Here is a 20374-nt window from a genome sequence, read left to right as displayed (position 1 = left end):
TTTGGGTGGGGATGGGAGTGCTGCCGTGGCGAGGGCCCGGAGGGAAGTCCCCATGCAGGAGGCCTCTTCCGCGCGCAGCCACTCGGCTTCTGGCTCCATGATCCATCCTCTTATTCGCTCGGCCGTCGCCACCCAGGGGTAAAGTTGTAGGTTTGGGAAGGCTAGCCCCCTCCCTGGATTTTGTTTTTTGTAAGACTTTCTTTGGGATCCTAGCATTCTTTCCCCCCCCCCCCCCCCTCCCCCCCCCCCCCCCCTGCCCCCCATACGAACGCCATGATTAGTTTGACTAGAGCTTTGAAAAAGGCCTTGGGGATGTAGATCGGGATGGATCTGAATAGGAAGAGGTACCTGGGTAGCACGTTTGTTTTGATCGTCTGGACTCTCCCCGCGAAGGAGAGTGGGAGCGTGTTCCATTTTTGCAGGTCCTTTTTTACTTCCTGTCAGACTGGCGAGGTTCCATTTGTGGATCCCTTTCCAGTCATGGGCTATTTGGAACCCCAGGTAGCGGAATTTGTGTTGGGCTTGATTAAGCGTCAGTCCCATTAGTGCTGCCCCACCTACTTGTGGGTGTACCGGGAAGATCTTGCTTTTGCTCATGTTGAGTTTGTAGCCCGAGAAGGCACCATACTCTTTCAGGAGCGCGATGATTCCGTCCATGCTGCTTTGTGGGTCCGAAATGTAGAGGAGCAGATCATCTGCATAGAGTGAGACTCTGTGCTCTCTGCCTCCCCTTTGGATTCCCCTCCAGCTTTTTGCTGCTCTGAACGCGATTGCTAGTGGTTTGATCGCTAGAGCGAACAGCAGCGGGGTCAAGGGGCATCCTTGTCTGGTGCCCCTGTGCAGCTGGAGGTATCGGGAGTTGGTATTGTTGGTCCGTACGCTCGCCATGGGAGCGTTGTATAGGAGCTTTACTCAGGAAGTGAACCCTGTCCAAGCCCAAACCGCTCCAGTACCTCTATGAGATATTTCCATTCGACTCTGTCGAAGGCCTTTTCTGCATCTAGGGAGACGATCACCTCTGGTGTTGTCTCCCCGGAGGGGGTCATTATCACGTCCAGCAGGCGCCTGATGTTCGAGGTAAGCTGTCTACCTTTGACAAAGCCTCTCTGGTCCTCTGCGACCACCTCAGGTACACAGTCTTCTAACCTTTTGGCTAGGATTTTGGCCAGTATTTTGGCATCTGCATTCAGCAGTGAGATGGGTCTGTGTGACCCACATTCCGTTGGGTCTTTGTCTTTCTTAGGTATCAGCGAGATTGAGGCCTGTGCTAGCGTGGGTGGCAGTGTCCCCCTAGCTAGCGAGTCTGTGAACATCTCCCGCAGGTACGGAGCCAGTGCTGTCGTACATTTTTTGAAGAAGTCCGCCGGGAACCAGTCTGGTCCCGCCGCCTTCCCCGCCTGCATGGAGCTAATGCTGTCCATGATCTCTCCCAGTGCTAGTGGTGCTTCCAGGCCCCGTTTTCTGCCCTCCCCCACGACTGGAATGTCCAGTCCATCAAGGAACCATTTCATCCCAGACTCCCCCATTGGGGGCTCTGAGGTGTACAGCCCTTGGTAGAAGGCCTTGAAGGCTTTGTTGATCTTTTCTGGTTCTGTTTCTAATGTGCCTCTGGTATCCCTGATTCGTGCAATTTCTCTGGTGGCTGCCTGCTTTCTCAGCTGGTGTGCCAACAGGTGGCTGGCTTTGCCTCTGTGTTCGTATAGGGTCCCACGTGCCTGGCGGAGTTGGTGAACTGCTTTCCTGGTGGAGAGCAGGCCAAAGTTCCTTTGTAGCTCTTTCCTCTCCGCCAGGAGCTCTACGGTCGGGGCCTCAGAGTATTTACGGTCTACCTCCAGTATGGAGTCGACCAGCTGCTGCCTAGCCACCCTTTCCTCCCGATCTCTTCGCACTTTGAAAGCAATGATTTCTCCTCTTAGTACGGCCTTTAGTGCTTCCCAGAACGTGGAGGGTGAGACCTCCCCATTCTGGTTGTTCTCTGTGTACTCTGCTATGGCCCGTGATAAACTTTCGTTGAAGGCCTTGTCCGCTGGTAGGGACACGTCCAACCTCCATGTGGGGTGTTGGGCCCTGCCCGTCTCCAGCCTCACGTCCATGTAGGGTGGAGCGTGGTCTGATATCACAATTACGGAGTATTCCACTTTGTCTATCCCCGGAAGCACCGTTTTCCCCACCACAAAGAAGTAAATTCTGGTGTATACGCTGTGTACTGGGGAGAAGAAGGAGAATTCCTTCTCCCCTGGGTGGGTGAACCTCCAGGGGTTCACCGCTCCCATCTGTTCCATAAAGTGACCGAGTTCCCTTGCCACGCTTGAGGTTTTCCCCGTTTTGGGGTTTGATCTGTCTGTCTTTGGATCCACAGTTGAAGTCCCCCCTCCCCCATGATTAGTCGATGCGTCGCTATGCCAGGTATTTCTGCCATTGTCTTCTTGATGAAGCTCGTGTCATCCCAGTTGGGCGCGTACACGTTAACTCGTACTACCGGTGCCCCATCCAGGACCCCGCTGACCATGACATACCATCCCCCTGGGTCCGTAACTGTCTTTGTCGCCCTAATCATCGTCCTCGGACCGATCAATATCGCAACTCCCCTGGCCCTTGTTCCATAGCAGGAATGGTAGGTTTGTCCCACCCAGCCCTTTCTTACCCACAGTCGGTCCTGCTCTCTCAGGTGTGTCTCTTGGAGGAAGACTATGTCGGCCCTCATATTTCTTAGGTGGGTGAGGACTCTGGATCTCTTCCCTAGGCCGTTGAGTCCCCTTACGTTCCAGGTGACTATCCTGGTGGGGGGCTTCTGCCCCCTCGCTCCTGTGGGATTAACCATACTTACCTGGTGGACGCGCCCCTGCCCTCCGGGGTTTCCCTTTGTTAGGGGACTGTGGTAAACCACTGTGTTCCTATATTAAGGGTTGTACGGTAGAACCTGCACAACAGGTTCACCTGGGCCCCTGCATGTTAGCTCCGCCCAGGAGCCAGGTTATAAATATGCGTGGCCTTCAGCTAGCAGCCATTTCTTCAGCTGCTGTAGGAGGCCACACTTCAGATCTAATAAAGCCTTAGCTTGAATTCAACTTCGTCTCCAGCCAAATTGATCATGCCTCAGGGGCCGTCTAGGGTGGCCGCTGTCACTGCTCTCTCCATGCGGTCGAGTCCCTGCGCTCCAGGGTTTCCTTTTGTCCCGGGGGCAGCCGACATGGCCGCCCACTGTGCGTCCGCCATGCGGGTAGTCCCCTGCACTCTGGGGTCTCCCTTCGCTGAAAGGCCGTACTGGGTGGGTGCTTGCAGCGATTCCTTATTTCGAGCCCTTGGTTGTGGCACTTTGTAGCCCTATTCCTTTTCTAGACTTGTTTGCCCCTCCTTCCCTGTGTCGCCCTCCCCGGTCTCTCCCTCCCTGTGTCCCCCCCACCTCCCGCTCTCTCCCCTTTCCCCGCTCTCCCTTGTACCCCTCCTTTGTCCCTCTTTCCCCTGTTCCTATCCCAGTTTTCTCTCTTGTCTCTGTTGAGTGGTCCTCCCCACCCCCAGCCTGGTGCCTTCCCCCCTGTTGGGGGCGCGCTGCGGCCCTGCTTTGTTGCATGTCCCCGGCGCTAGCTTTCCTGCTAGTGCGGTGGCCCCCCTCTCGGGAGTTACTGTCTCGCTTCTCCCCTGCCCGGCCTCTACGGTTTTCTGCCCGCACTTCCCCTATCCTACCCTGCACTCCTCTTGCTTGCTCTCCCTTCTCCGCTACTCTCGTTCCCTCGTGCTGGGGCCTGGCCCCCCACCTGAAGCGGTCCCTAGGGCAGTGGTTTGTTCTTTGTTCAGGGTGCGCTCGCCGTAGCGGGGGCGGGGGGGGCCTGGCGTTGCCTCACCCCACCCCTCCCCCCATCAGTGTGTTGTTGCCCCTTGCCAAGGGCCCCTCATTTCTACCTTCGCTGGTGGTTTTCCAGCCCGTGTTCCTCGACAAACCTGTTTGCTTCAGCGGGGGCTGTAAAGAAGTATTCTCTTTCTTGGTATGTGACCCAGAGTTTCGCTGGGTACAGCATACCAAAACGTACGTTGCTCTTGTGAAGAGCTGCTTTCGCTCTATTAAACTCGGCCCGTCTCCTGGCTAGGTCTGCCCCAATGTCCTCGTAAATTCTAATGGCATGTCCTTCCCATTTGCAAGTTCTGTTTTTCCTGGCCCAGCGTAGGATTGTTTCCCGATCTTGGTACCGGTGCAGTTTAGCTGTAACTGCTCTCGGGTGTTCTCCTGCTTTGGGCTTCGGGCACAGCGACCGGTGTGCTCTGTCCATTTCTGGTGGGCTGGGAAAGGTTTTCTTCCCCATTAAGTTGCCCAGCATCGCGACCACGTATGCCGTGGGGTTTCTACCCTCGATCCCCTCTGGTAAGCCCACTATCCTGACATTTTGCCTCCTCGAGCGGTTTTCCTGGTTGTCCACTCTGCTCTTCAGTCTCCCCTGTGTTGTGCCCAGTCTCGCCACCTCCCTCTCCAGGGCCGTGATCCGGTCGCTCACGTCAGTCACTGCTTTCTCCAGCCCCTTGATGGTCGCCTCTTGGGCTTCCAGTTTCTTCCCTTGGGCATTCAATTTCTCCTCTGCTCTGCCCAGGGCCTGCTGCACCTCCGTCAGGGCCTTGGCCATTGCTGCCTGCACTGCGGTCTCTATGTCTGCCCTAGCCTCTGCCTTGTTTACCTGCTGATGTTCCCTCAACGCATCGGCAAAGGCTGCCTTCCAGTTCCAGCTCCCCCTTGGCCCTGGGGGAGACTAGACCTGTCTGCCCAGCTCTTTTTGATGTGGCGATACTTCTGTTCTGCAGCTTTGTTCGCTGATTGGCTCGTCTGAACTGGCTCGACCATTGCCCCGTCTGCCTTTGGTGCCCTTTCTCCCTCTGCTTTGGCTCCCTTGTGGCATTTTTTCCCCTTTTTATTTTTCTCCCCCCATTTTGTTTATTTATTTATTTTCTCCCCCCCCTTCCCTTTTTCTTCTCCCCTCCCTTCTCTCCTTTCCACTTTATTTTTCCTCTTTTATAAAATTCTTCTCAGGTGAACTTGTTTTGGGTGAGAACAAAAAAAGTGCAAAACAAATTTTTTAAAAAAGTTTTAAAATTTTAAAAGTTTTCTTTTCAGAGTTTTGTTTTTTCAAAAGATTTTCCTTTTCCCTCACTCACCCAGATCGAGAGAGAGAGAGAGTAGCTTCTGGTCTGGAGTCCCTCTTTGTTCCTGCCTCGTGGTGGTCACCGCCGGAGGTGGGGGGGCGGGGGGGGGGGTGTCGGTCGCTCCTCCGTTCCTTCCTCCCTGCAGGTTCGGCCCCCGCTTCGGTCCTGGCCGCCGCTTCGGTCCTGGCCGCCGCTTCGGTCCTGGCCACCGCTTGTCCTGCCCTGCACTCTGCTGCCGTGCGTGGGGGGAGGCGGGGGGGGGGGGGGGGGGGTGCGCCGGATCGCTCCTCTCCCGAGGGCCCAGTTCCCCTGTTCCCGATTTCGCGGGAAACTTTAATTTTTTTTATCCGGAGGTCCCCTGAAAAAGCCCCGACTTCGTGGAACTGCGGGAGCCTTTTTGCTGCGACCGCTCCGCTCACGAACGCCACCAAAAGTCTTGTCTTAAACATACTTATAAACGCTAAGCACTAATAATAGAAAACATTAACTCACCCAAAAAAGTCTGCCAGTGTCTCCAGCCTCCGCTCGACTATAAAAATAACAGCTCAAATCAAAAGGTGTAAAAACACACCTAAGATCCGGGTAAATGGTCCAAGTTAGCACTGCAGCTGGACTTTTCATACAGCATCACCAGTGCAGGGCAGGGCTTCAAGCTATCAAAATGAAACCAGCCAGGAGTTTGAACACTGTACACTTCCAGCACGCATGCCTGTATGCCCGCATGTTCAGGTCGTCACGCCATGCATGTGAGGCGCATCAGCGACTTAAGTCGCTGACCGGAGAGGAAGTTACAGGCCAAAGCCTTTGACAATGCTGCACTCACTGATTTTAATTCGGGTTTGAATCAATAACCTTCTAACTCCAGGGTAGGAGGACTACTGGAATGGAATCAAGCTGGTTTAACATGTCACACCCAGACAAGTGATCCAGTAGCTTCTGGAGAACCGATGGAAAACAAATTCCTCAGATAGTTCTTGGTTCCTCCTGTGATAACTGCAGCTTATTTAACACACATACTGACAAAGTCATGGCTACTACCAGCAGAAGAGTTGTTAATATGACAAGAATATTGATGTGTTGGGTGTTCTGGATCACAAACAGGTCACCAACACTGCAAGTGGTGCAACTCTATTTTATTATAAGGTTAACTATATTAACATACTTGAACTGTGGGTCAATGCAATACCAGCTTTAACTGTCGACCCTTGCCTAGTCCTAACCAGGTGATGCACTCAGCACATGGTGAATGTCTGTGATGCAGGCTGTGAGCTCTGTGCTCCGAGCTGGCTGCTACTAGAATGAGCGGGAACTCTCCTGTCCCCTGTCTTTATAATGCGTGTGCTCTCACTGGTGATTGGCTGCAGTGTTGTATATGCTGATTGTCCCACTGCATGTCCATCAGTGTGTGTGTGTGTGTCTGCACCATAATATACTGGTGTATATTATGACAAATATCAGAATCTAATAGAAAGGCCAGTGAATAACAGTGTCCCTTAAATTGTAGCATTTACATTCTAATATTTTTGGGTAACTAGAAAGATGGAAAAATCAAATAATTCCAGTGCGAATTGGAATGAGAGATCGTGACTGTTGTATTTGTAAAATATTTAGGAAAACCAGGTTACCATTCAGCATAGCACTTACGTTGCTTGCAAATTGAGACGTTAATTAACTTTGACCTTGCAATAAGGTACATCCCGAATGTGAGTTTCTAAGTAATTACTTTCAACATTCCAGCTGTTGTGAATAATAGAAATTATGAGTCTTTCTTTGTATATGCAGAACCAGCTATCCTAGAATATTTTGCCTTAGTAAATCCAATTAAGTGTTTGGACTCCAGTGTTGCATCTCAAACCCAGTCTTGCACTGAACCTTGACTACACTTTTGAGCATGTGCAGTGAACTTGTGTGTTGTCCCGGTTAATCAATCAAACCAATTAATTGTGGGATTAGTCCTTTGAGAGCTGAACTCCACAGCTTACAGTGTAAAAAACATGGTCTGGGTCACACATCCATGAAAAATATCAGTTGTAATGTCTACAATAGAAAACAAAGTCAAGGTAAAACGGTTCATACTCAAAATATTTTGTAGTCGTTTATTGGCGTGGGGAGAGGGTTGAGATGAAAGTGAATTATACATTCAAACAGCTTAGCAGTAAACACTTCAGCTTTGTCGGTTTGCTTCCCTCTATTGGAGCTGAATTTTTTCTTGGTGAGTGGGCAGGTAGCAAGGGTTACTGGATTTAGGCTGTTGCATGCAGACAGGAAGAATAAGTTCCCATCAGGCCGAATTAACAGCAGGACCATAAATATAATTTTTTTTCTCTATTCAGTCAGCTAGATTGAGAGGTTGGGCGGCTGTCTCATGGGTAGAATTTTGGATTAGGCCAGAACCGGGAGTGGAAAGGAGAACAAATTGAGATGAGAGATAGGTAGGGATTGAGGGTGGGGGGAGGGCTGCAATCGGAAATTGAAGGCAGACAGGACTGAAGGCTGAGGGTGTGTTGTGGGATCAGGGGCCTGAGGAATGAGATTGGAGGCTTCAGGAGTAGGATCAGAGACCTCCTGGGGAATGTAGGAGGCCTTATGGTGGAGGTTGGGGAGGTCTTCTGAAAAATATGAGGCCTTGTGGTGGAGGTTAGGGAGGTAAGTGAGGGTAGAATGGCAGGGTCATAAGTATGTCAGATCACAGGGGGATGATGAATTTTGAAATGAATTCCTCTTTGATTCACTTGCTCATTATTTGATTGTGGGACATATTTGTGCAAATTAGAAGGGAGCCTCCTAATTCTTGGAACAAAGGAGTGACTTTAACATTGGAATCTGTGGCTTGTTGGCTTGGCCTCTGGCAGTTAAAGTATCTGGAACCAAAGCATACCGCAGACTTACAGCAAAGAGATATTCAATTTCAATAAATATTTCTGCCTTCACATTAAATTACTATGAAGATAAGCACTACTCTTCTAACATTTGTTTTAATGCCATTTGCATAAACATTTCTCTCTTGTTCTTCCCATTAAAACATTAATTGTGTCCCAAAAGAATGCTATCGCCATGCCCCAGACATTCATATATATTGCTCAAACATTTTAGGAAGAAGTAGATTAAATATGATCTGGTGTCAATTTAAAACAGTTCACATTATTTGTACTTATTGTTCTCGAGCTATGATAAGGATTTCCAGAATGCATAAATAATTACCTTGTTCTGTAACTGTACAGTAAGTGGTGGGTGGAGATAAAGAAACATTTGATTCCAACATTAAAATGAACCTTTGGTGGACCAGAATTTATATTGTGTGCCCTCAAAAACGCCTCACAATTTAATTTAAAATCCTGATTTTAATCACCACCATTGGCGACCGTGTCTTCAGCTGCCAAATTCCTAAACTTAGGAATTTCTTCCCTAAACATCTCTGTCTCTCTCCCTCTCCATCCTTTAATTTGCTCTTAAAACCTACCTCTTTGATCAACCTTTTGGTCATCTACCTTAATGTTTCCTTATGTGGCTCAGTGCCTATTTTCTGTTTTATAACACTCCTGCCTTGGTTTCTTTTGCCAAGTAAAAGTTGTGATATAAATACAAGTTGTTGGTGCTACATGTTGCTGCAATAGGAGGTATTCCGTGAGGCAGGACATGTCATTCGTGTGTCTGATACTTGACACCTGAAGCAATTGTTATACTCTGAACACGGCCACATCAGGAGACCCTCAGGAGACCAGTGGAAATGCTTTAAGAATGTCTTTAAAGCAGCTCTGAGGAAGTCAAAAGTGTCCTTAAACTCATGAGAGGCCCTGGCTCGTGGCCAAACAAAATGGACATGTTTCATTCAGGAAGGCACTGAACATATCGAGAGACTTGGCCGGATACATGCAGAGGTGAAGTCATGGCATTGGAGTGAGGCACAAACCTCCCAAAAACCGTTCATCCACCATTCAAACAACACCTGCCCTTCATATGTCAAAATATCAGACATGTCAGAACTAATCAAACTGAAGCAGAAGCAAGTCATTCTCAACTCCGAGGGACAGCTTAAGAAGAACGTGGGGCGGGATTCTCCGTCGGCTGAAAGACGATTGGGTGGAGAATCGTTTTTGAGGCCACAATCGTGGCAGGCGCGAGGTTGACGCCAAATTGCTATTCTCCGTTGCCTCCACAGCGGCATCAATGCATTCCACTCTGCATGTCCAGTAAACGGCATTGCATATCACTGGCAGGCCCGATAAGGTATTCTCCGGGATGTCCACCGTGCTCCGCCTCCTTCGGAGAGAATTCCAGATGGTGAGATTCACTTGTGCTTTTAAAAATCGTGAAACAGGCACCATGGCTGATGTGGGAATGAGAGGAGGTAGAACATCGAGAGGCGTGACCGTGGGCTGCCGGTCCTGACACTGGCCGGGCTGGCTGTTGTGGGGGGCTACCAGATCCGGCGAGGGCTGGGGGGGATATGTTGATGGCTCGTCGAGGGTGACCATGGGATGGGCCATGTGGCCGGGGTGACCCCCGCCCAAAGGCCCTGGGCAGTGTCCAGACACAGACTGCCATTGCCAAGGCTGCACACCCCACTGACCACTCACCTTGGCCCCTGGTTCTGCAGAGTGCCACTAGCCATATGGGTGCCCCACCTCACCACCCCATGTACCCCAGCCTCCATCCCCGCACCCCACCCTCCAAACCGGCCGCCATCCACCCACGGGCCATCACACAGCTCATCCAAGGGCAACGCCCATAGGAGCCCTGACAGGGGGGTGCCAGGACAGAGCCCGAGGAGCATTCCGCTGACAAGGGCAGCCTATTGGACCTGGTTGGGCATTGTGGTATGCACCCTATTGGACATGGGGGTATGCATACCGCCATAACTGGTCCACAGCACACACCATCTCCCTGGCCCTACACTCATCCCTGGAGCAGCTGGACAACAAAGACCCTACATCAGATTCCTATTCATTGACTACAGCTCCACCTTCAATACCATAATCCCAGCCAAGCTCATATCAAAGCTTCAAAACCGAAAATTTGACTCCTCACTCTGCAAATGGATCATCGACTGCCTGACCCATAGACCACAATCAGTAAGAATAAACAACAACTCCTCCACAATAGTCCTCAATACCGGGGCCACACAGGCTCTGTATTTCGCCCCCTACTGTACTCCCTGTCATGATATTCAAACACACATATCATGATAGACACACCAACAGACAAATCAGCACACACAACACGACAACCAATCATAGACAAGGACAGAGACAGTATAAGAGAAGAAACACGACACCTGGTGGCCAGTAGATCTGGAGACCAGGACAAGGACAGGACCTGATTAACATCACACACAGGGAGTCACCACATGCAGAGTATCAAGACAGAACTGTAAATAACAAGTTGAAATAAAACAGCATTGTACCAAATACAACCGTGTTGGTTCATCTGTACATCAGAACACCCAACACTACATGGTACAGGAGTGGATCGATACCTGCCGGCAAACCTGCCATCCTGAGATATGGACATCACCAACAAACCGCAGCCGTTGCAAGTCGCTGGGAACCTTGGCACCAATTGGAAGCTCTTCAAGCAGCGATTCGACCTGTACATCCGAGCCAACGAGAAACAGAGTGCCTCGGACGAAACAAAGATTGCGATGCTCCTCACCACCGCAGGTCAGCACACCATCGATGTCTTCAACTCACTGGTGTTCGCGGAAGGCGAGAACCAATCCAAGTATGACACGGTCCTCCTCAAGCTAGACCAGCACTTTAACGTTGAAGTGAATGAAAGTTTTGAAAGGTATATCTTTCAGCAACGCCTGCAAGGTAAGGATGAGCTCTTTCAACCCTTTCTGACGCACCTCCGCATACTCGCGCAGTCCTGCGGTTACGGCAGCACCTCGGAGTCCATGATCCGGGACCAGATTGTTTTTGGCGTTGCCTCCAGTGGCCTACGCCAGCAGCTTCTTAAAATTAAAGGCCTGACCTTAGCGTCTGCGGTGGAAGCTTGTGTCCTCCATGAAAATGCAACCAGCCGTTTTTGCCCAATTTCAGGCAACCAAATCGGCACGGAGGGGGTCCCTAGCCGTCGAATCGGCAAGCCAGGCCGCCCACGAGGCCGAACGCATCCAGGCAATTGATTATCTCCCGGCCCGCGGCCCGGAAGAGGTCGGCCGTTTCCCGCGCTTTTCGCGGTCTCCCGCGCTTGTGCGCGCCAAAACCAACGGCAACATCGAGGGACGCACTGCGCAGGCGCGCCCGATGCAAGACCGAACTGCGCATGCGCAGTGGCGTAACGAACGCCGTGACGTCATGACGTGCGACAACTGTGGAACTGTACATTTAAAAGGGCAATGTCCTGCTAAAAACCGACAATGCCTACGATGTGGCAAGATGGGCCACTACGCTGCCTACTGTCGAGCGGTTCAACCGATGGATCCTACACATCTCCGACAACCTCGCAGACACGTCAGGACCGTCCAGCCCGTACATCAGGACATCCAGCCAAATGACACAGATGACCAAGATGCCTTCCGGGTTTCAGTCATTGATGTGAACCGGGTCAACACCATCAATCCGGCCGATGAATGGAGTGCCACCCTGACGGTAAACCGATCGCCGATCACTTTCCGCCTGGACACTGGCGCATCCGCCAACCTCATAGCATATTCAGCATTCCATGCCATGAAGGTCAAAACACCTATCCAGCCACCCCGGTGCAAGATGGTTGACTGTAACGGGAACGTCATCCCGGCCATGGGATCGTGCCAGCTCCAGGTGACACACAAAACGCACACGGCCACACTCCCCTTTGAAATTGTTGGCTCATCGAAAGATTCCTTGCTGGGTGCACAGGCATGTAAGGCTCTTCACCTTGTACAGCGAATTATGTCTCTCTCTCCAGACGACACATCCGACTTCCTGGATGCTGACTTCAACGCAAATCTCCAATCCCTCCTTGCTCACAACCAGGAGGTATTTGAAGGCATGGGGACACTGCCATACACATACAAAATTCGCCTCAAACCTGACGCCATCCCGGTCGTTCACGCACCTCGCAGGGTTCCTGCGCCACTTAAAGACCGCCTCAAGTTGCAGCTGCAGGATCTCCAGGACCAAGGGGTCCTATCCAGGGCCACGGAGCCCACGCCATGGGTCAGCTCCATGGTGTGTGTCAAGAAGCCCTCTGGCGAGCACCGCATCTGTATAGACCCTAAAGACCTAAATAATAACATTATGCGGGAACACTATCCCATACCTAAACGAGAGGAAATAACCAGTGAGATGGCCCAAGCCAAAATATTCACCAAACTGGATGCTTCTAAAGGATTTTGGCAGATCCAACTGGACCCATCCAGCTGAAAGCTATGTACTTTTAACACCCCTTTCAGCAGATTCTGCTACAACCGGATGCCATTTGGCATCATCTCGGCATCCGAAGTCTTCCACAGAATAATGGAGCAGATGATGGAAGGCATCGAAGGGGTGCGCGTATATGTGGACGATATCATCATTTGGTCCACCACTCCGCAGGAGCACATACATCGTCTCCAACGCGTTTTTGCCCGCATACGAAACAATGGCCTGCGCCTCAACCGCGCCAAGTGTGCCTTTGGCCAGACCGAATTGAAGTTCCTGGGGGACCACATCGCCCGATCAGGGGTCCGTCCCGATGCGGACAAGATAAGCGCCATCACAGCCATGCCGCGGCCGGCCGACAAGAAAGCTGTACTACGATTCCTGGGCATGGTCAACTTCCTCGGGAAATTCATTCCCAACCTTGCTTCCCACACGACGGCTCTGCGCCATCTCGTAAAGAAATCTACAGAGTTCCAGTGGCAACATACACACCAGCTGGAATGGGAGAAGCTCAAACACAAACTCACCACGGCACCAGTGTTGGCGTTCTTCGACACGTCTCGTCCCACCAAAATCTCAACTGATGCCAGCCAATCCGGCATTGGAGCAGTGCTCCTGCAGAAAGATAACACGTCGTCATGGGCCCCGGTTGCCTATGCATCACGGGCCATGACCCCTATGGAACAGCGCTACGCGCAAATCGAAAAAGAATGCCTGGGCTCGCTAACTGGTTTGGACAAGTTCCACGATTATGTATATGGTCTTCCACGATTCACGGTCGAAACTGACCACCGCCCCCTGGTCAACATAATAAACAAGGACCTGAACGACATGACCCCTCGCCTCCAGCGCATCTTACTTAAACTCAGGAGGTATGATTTCCAACTGATCTACACTCCAGGGAGGGACCTCATCGTGGCGGATACCCTATCCCGAGCAGTGAGTACACCACCAGATGCGGAGGGGTTCGTATGTCAAGTTGAGGCACACGTGGCTTTGACAGCGGCAAATCTGCCGGCTAACGACTCCAGTCTGGCCCGCATACGCGCAGAGACAGCGGCCGACCCCCTTCTACAGCGAGTGATGCGCTACATGATGGAAGGTTGGCTCAAAGGGCAGTGCCCGCAGTTCTATAATGTGCGAGATGACCTAACCACCATTGATGGGATCCTTCTGAAGCTAGACAGGATCGTCATTCCGCACAGTATGCGCCAGATGATTCTCAATCAAATACACAAAGGCCACTTGGGAGTCGAGAAGTGCAGACGGAGGGCCCGAGAGGCGGTATATTGGCCGGGCATTAATGACGATATTGCCAACATGGTACTCAATTGCACAACCTGCCAGAGGTTTCAGCCGGCGCAACCTCCTGAGACGCTTCTGCCCCATGAGCTGGTGACGTCCCCCTTGGCGAAGGTGGGTGTCAACCTATTTCACGCGCTTGGCATGGACTATATTATCATCATAGACTACTTCTCCAATTACCCAGAAGTCATACACCTATACGATCTGACGTCGTCTGCAGTCATCAGGGCCTGCAAGGACACCTTTGCTCGCCACGGCATTCCAATGACTGTCATGTCGGACAATGGGCCCTGTTTCGCCAGCCGTGAATGGTCGTCCTTTGCCGCATCATATGGTTTCACACAGGTAACATCCAGCCCTCTACATCCACAGTCAAATGAAAAGGCGGAAAAGGGCGTTCACATTGCCAAGTGGCTCCTCTGCAAGGATGCTGCTGCCGGATCGGACTTTCACCTCGCCCTACTGGCCTATTGATCGGCCCCGCTAGCCACGAGTCTCTCACCAGCACAGCTACTGATGGGTCGCACCCTCAGGACAACTGTGCCTTCCATCCTGACACCAACAACGGACCATGCTAAGGTACTGCACAAGATGCAACTGCAGCGTGGTCGCCAGAAGAGTCTGTACGATACAAGGACGACTGATCTTCCCCCCCTGTCCTCCGGGGAAAAAGTCCGCATTCATCTGCCAAATGGTGGCTGGTCAGCACCTGCTGAAGTTCTCCGACGTGTGGCTCCCCGCTCGTTCCTGGTCCGCATGCCGGATGGATCAGTGCGTCGCCGCAATCGGCGAGCCTTTCGCCGCCTTCCACGCTCGCAACCGAACAGTGCACACACGCCGGGTCCTCCACTGGTTCCCGAGGATGACTTTGTGGAGCTGCCACAGATCATGCCCCTTCCATCGCCACCCGTGGCCAGGCTCGCACCTCAGCCGGTGGTTCTCGACCCACCCTTGAGGCGGTCAACCTGAATTCGTCGCACACCTACTAGATTGGACTTATGAGACTGTTCACACGTTAAAGTTGAAACACTATTGTATTGTAATATGTTACTGTTTTATCATTCCAGATATCGTTTGACCGGACCACACTTCAAAGTTTTTCGTCTTCCTGTTTTGTTATGGTACAACCTCGTTAGCATGACACACCCGACATCGCCCCATGTATATAGTTACGCCACATGCATCTGCTGTAAATATCACGCACACACACTTTTAGATGCACTCATGACACATTCGTATTTATAACCACGTAGGCACATAATTTTGTAAAAAAGGGGGGATGTCATGATATTCAAACACACACATCATGATAGACACACCAACAGACAAATCAGCACACACAACACGACAACCAATCATAGACAAGGACAGAGACAGTATAAGAGAAGAAACACGACACCTGGTGGCCAGTAGATCTGGAGACCAGGACAAGGACAGGACCTGATTAACATCACACACAGAGAGTCACCACGTGCAGAGTATCAAGACAGAACTGTAAATAACAAGTTGAAATAAAACAGCGTTGTACCAAATACAACCGTGTTGGTTCATCTGTACATCAGAACACCCAACACTACACTCCCTATACACACATTACTGTGTGGCAAAATGTAGCTCTAACCCCATCTACAAGTTTGTTGATGGCATGACTGTAGTGGGTCGGATCTCGAACAATGATGAGTCACAGTACAGGAGGTAGATAGAGAACCTAGTGGAATTGTGTAACGACAATAATCTCTCTCTCAATATCAGACGAGGTGGAGATGGTTGACAGCTTCAAATTCCTAGGAATATCACCAACAGTCTGTCCTGATCCACCCACGTCGGCTCTACGACCAAGAATGCACAACAGCGCCTCTACTTTCTCATGAAACTAAGGAAATGCGGCATACCCCCATTGACTCTTACCAACTTTTACAGATGCACCATAGGAAGCATCCTATCTCCCGGCCCTGGGTCACTGTCCGTGTGGAATTTGCACATTCTCCCCATGTTTGCATGGGTTTCGCCCCACAACCCAAAGATGTGCAGACTAGGTGTATTGGCCACGCTAAATTGACCCTTAATTGGAAAAAATTAATTGGGTGCTCTAAATTTTAATAAAAAAAGAAAGCATTCTATCTGGCTGCATCACAGACTGGTATGGCAACTGCTCGGTCCAAGACCATAAGAAACATCCGGACTGGGCATGCTGTCAAAGACTCCAACTGAGCAAGGAGACAGTGCGACATATCTGCCTGGTCATGGCACACCTGGGACCTCGAGAGAATGGGGGAAGACACCACTCCCGGAGGCAGTCAAGGAGATGGTCGCCCTGAACATCTATGCCACGGGGTCGTTCCAGGCACCAAGTGGGGACCTGTCTGGAATATCACAGGTGCATCCAGTTACGGAGGCCCTATATGTCCAGTCGGCACAATACAACCATTTCAATGTGCACCGAGTCCATCAGGATGCCCAGTCATCATTGAGATTCCCCGGGACCAGGGGATGATCGACGGGATGCATGTCGCCCTACGAGCACCTGCAGACGACAGGACGATCTTCACAAAGTGAAAAGGGTTCCACTCGATGAACGTACAGCTAGTGTGTGACCATGAGATGCGCATCATGCACATCTGCGCCTGATACCTGGGCAGTGTGCACGATGACATCATCTTGGCATACTTGATGGTTCCTGGCCTCTTCGATGCACACCCTTAACTTGGCTCCTGGACGACGGGTTATCCACTACGGTTATGGCTGATGACACCTATCCAGAGGCCACAGACCAATGCGAAGGCCTGCTACAACGATGCCCATGCCGTGACCAGGGGTGTGATCGAGCGGTGCTTCAGCATCCTGAAGATGCGGTTCAGGTATCTGAACCACTCTTGAGGGGCCCTCCAGTGTGACGCTGGAAGGGTGCTGTACATCGTGATGGCCTGCGGTGTCCTCAACAATATCGTGCAGCAGAGGGGCAATGTGCTGGAGGAGGAGGATGAATATTGGTCCTCGTCTGAGGAGGAGGATGCAGGGGAGGGTGAAGATGGGCAGGACATGGGACCCAGGCAGGCACAGGAGGCCGCATAATGTGTGCACCAGGGCTGTCGCGCACTGAACGCTCTAGTGGCCTCCAGGTTCACTGACTACTGGCGGAGGTGGAGACTGGCCAGGAGCATGGACATCGGATCCCACCTCTTCTCCATTCCCCCTATCCCCCCCCCGTCCCAACCCCTAGTTGCAACCCCTGTCATGATACATACCTGCCGCACTATGGGGTATGGGCCCTGGGTTGGCAGTAACAGCGAGTCTGCCCCATGGGATGGAGGATGATGACAACTCTGCGATTCGCCTGCAGCACCATTATCCCGATGGGACCTATAACCAAACTCTGCAATCTTGGACTTGACCCCTCCCTGTGCAGCTGGATCCTTGACTTCCTCACCAACAGACCGCAATCTGTCAGGATAGGCAAAAGCACCTCCTCCACAATAGTCCTCAACACCGGGGCCCCACAAGGATGTGTGCTCAGTCCTCTACTGTACTCCCTATACACACACGGCTGTGTGGCAAGATTTAACTCCAATCCAATCTATAAGTTTGTGGATGATACGACTAAGGTGGGTCGTATCTCAAACAATGACGAATCAGACTACAGAAGGGAGATAGATCACTTGGTTGCAGGGTGTACCGAAAACATCCTCTCTTTAAATGTTGGAAAGACCAAGGAACTGATCATCGACTTCAGGAAGTGCCGCATGACACACACTCCCGTCTGCATCAATGGGTCCGAAATGGAGATGGTCGATAGCTTTAAGTTACTGGGGGTCACCATCACTGTCTGTACTGTACTGTACAGTTGGAGTCTTTGACAGTCTGTACTGGTCCACTCACGTTGATGCAACAGTCAAGGAAACCCAACAACGTCTCTGCTTCCTGTGGAAGCTAAAGAAATTCGACATGTTTGCACCGACTCTCACAAACTTCTACAGATGTGCCATGGAGAGCATCCTATCCGGCTGCATTACAGCCTGGTATGGCAACTGCTCGGCCCAAAATTGCAAGAAACTGCAGAGTGTGGTGAACTTAGCCCAACACATCACACAAGTTTTCCACCCCCACATTGATTCTGTCTACCCCTCCCACTGCCTCAGAAAGGTAGACAGTATTATCAGAGACCCCACCCACCCAGGCATTGCCTTCTTTCAGACCCTTCCATCAGGCAGAAGATACAGAAGTCTGAAGACCCGCACATTCAGACATAGGAACAGCTTCTTCCTCACAGCTACTAAACTCCTCAACGACTGTCCCTTGGACTGATCTGTTCCCTTGGACTGACGTACTATGCTGCTCTTGCTCATGTATTTGCTCTGTATGTCCCCCTGTTCTGCACTGTAAACAATCACCATTTGTTGATGTACCGTTTGTCAAAGTACTCTGTCGATTATTCTTTTTTGTCTGCTATGTACGTACTGTGTACGTTCCCTTGGCCGCAGAAAAATACTTTTCACTGTACTTCAGGACATGTAACAATAAATCAAATCACTCAATCAACCCAATGAGCTCTGGTGCTCTGCATCATTTGATAATGTCTGCCTGCTGCCCATGGTACCACTTATCACCGTCCACCTGAGTGACGCCTGCATGCCAACTGTCCATCCCATCACATGGTCCCATCAAATTTCTGGGGTGGCAGATGTGGGGATGGTGGAGTGGGGGTGTGTGGAACAGTGGGAGTGGTGTGGGGGGAGGTAGTGTCAGACACCGGAATGGTGAGCGCTGGCTGCACTGTGGTCCCTGGGCCAAGCTCACCCATAACATCTGCCCATCGCTCCCTCTGCACCCCCTCTGCGGCCAGCCCAGACCAGCCCACCTCTCACATCCTTCTGATAGAGCGCCGAGGCAGGTTGCAACACTGTGCACATGTGAACATATATACAGGTTTGTCCCCTAGCCCCTATCGCAATATTGTGCCCTGCACCCATACCAACTTAACTGGTGTCATATTTTCTGGCCTTATAGGCCCCAACGCTATGCCTAGGTGGATCCCCAGATAGTACACCTGATGGCCTGCTGTGATTCCTACCCTGTGACCTGGCGGCAGTCATTTGTGGCGACCGGGCTTGGATGGGCCCGGCTGCTGCTTGGGTGTCCCAGGTGGTGTGGTGCCAGCCTGTTCTACTTGCTGTGATGTGCCAGGAACAGGAGGAGGGAGTCTGTGGCGCTGTGGTGTTCCGGCACCCCCCTATGCTAGGGGCACAGTGCTGCCTACTCGCCCTGGCCAATCTGAGGAGATCATGCAGTTTTTCCAGCACTGCTTGCCAGTCCAGATGGTATCGCCCACGGTGCTGACCACCTCTGCCACCTGCACCCAGGCCCTGCGAACGGCGGTGGCTGGCAGCATCCTTTCCACCCCGGGGTACAGGGTAGCCCACTTCTCACCCACGCATTCAGCAGAGTTTCTTGGTTGTGAATCTTGGCGCCGCACGTCTTGCTGCCATCTGGTAGGCTGGGCTGGTGTGTGTTGGGGGTGAAGTGTGTAGATGCGGCTGCAGCTTGTCAGCCTCCTAAGTGTCAATCCCGAACCCGGATAATCCCGCACTATTTCCCAGTGGAATCGATTGTGTTCCACGTGGCGCCGGTGCTCCCCTTAACAGTAGCTGATTCGGTCCAGGTGCGCCGCCAGTTTTGCTGTCGTAGAACTCCACAAATCCTGCCCTGACGTCAACACTTAGTCTCAGGAATGGAGAATCAGGCCGATGGTGACCTGCTTTCCTGTATTTCAAGGGATTGTCCCATAATGTAGCAAATTGTCCCATGTCCCACAGCTTTTCCTCCCACGATGCTCTTTGTCCTGCATTTTTTAAATTTCATTTTTACGGGATGTGGGCATCGCTGGCTAGGCCAATATTTCTTGCCCATCCCGAGATGCCCTTCAGATGGTGATGATGAGCTGCCTTCTTGAACTGTTGCAGCCCTTGAGGTGTAGGTAAACCCACAGTGCTATTGGAAGGAATTCCAGAAGTTTGACCCAGTGACAGTGAAGGAACAGTGATATATTTCCAAGATAGACTTGTGAGTGACTTTGAGGGGAATCTCCAAGTGGTGGTGTTACCAGGTATTTGCTGCTCTTGTCCTAGATGATAGCGGTTGTGGGTTTGGAAAGTGTTGTCTAAGGAACGTCAGTCAGTTCCTGCAGTACATCTTGCAGATTGTACACATAGCTGCCAATATTTGTTGGTGGCTGAGGAATTGAATGTTTGTGAAAGGGGTAACAATTCAGAGGGCTGCTTTGTTTTGCATGGCGTCGAGCTTCTTGAGTGTTGTTGGAGCTGCACTCATACAGGCAAGCGGAGAACATTCCATTGCACTCCTGACTTCTGCCTTATAGATAGTGTGGTTTTGGGTGTTCTGAGGTGCAGATGAACCAACACGGTTGTATTTGGTACAACGCTGTTTTATTTCAACTTGTTATTTACAGTTCTGTCTTGATACTCTGCACGTGGTGACTCCCTCTGTGTGATGTTAATCAGGTCCTGTCCTTCTCCTGGTCTCCAGATCTACCGGCCACCAGGTGTCGTGTTTCTTCTCTTATACTGTCCCTGTTCTTGTCT

This window comes from Scyliorhinus torazame, chromosome 9, assembly GCF_047496885.1.
Source record: "Scyliorhinus torazame isolate Kashiwa2021f chromosome 9, sScyTor2.1, whole genome shotgun sequence".
In the NCBI taxonomy this organism is placed as follows: domain Eukaryota; kingdom Metazoa; phylum Chordata; class Chondrichthyes; order Carcharhiniformes; family Scyliorhinidae; genus Scyliorhinus; species Scyliorhinus torazame.
The sequence above is the reverse complement of the archived record's forward strand: the minus strand, read 5'-3'. Positions refer to the sequence as shown.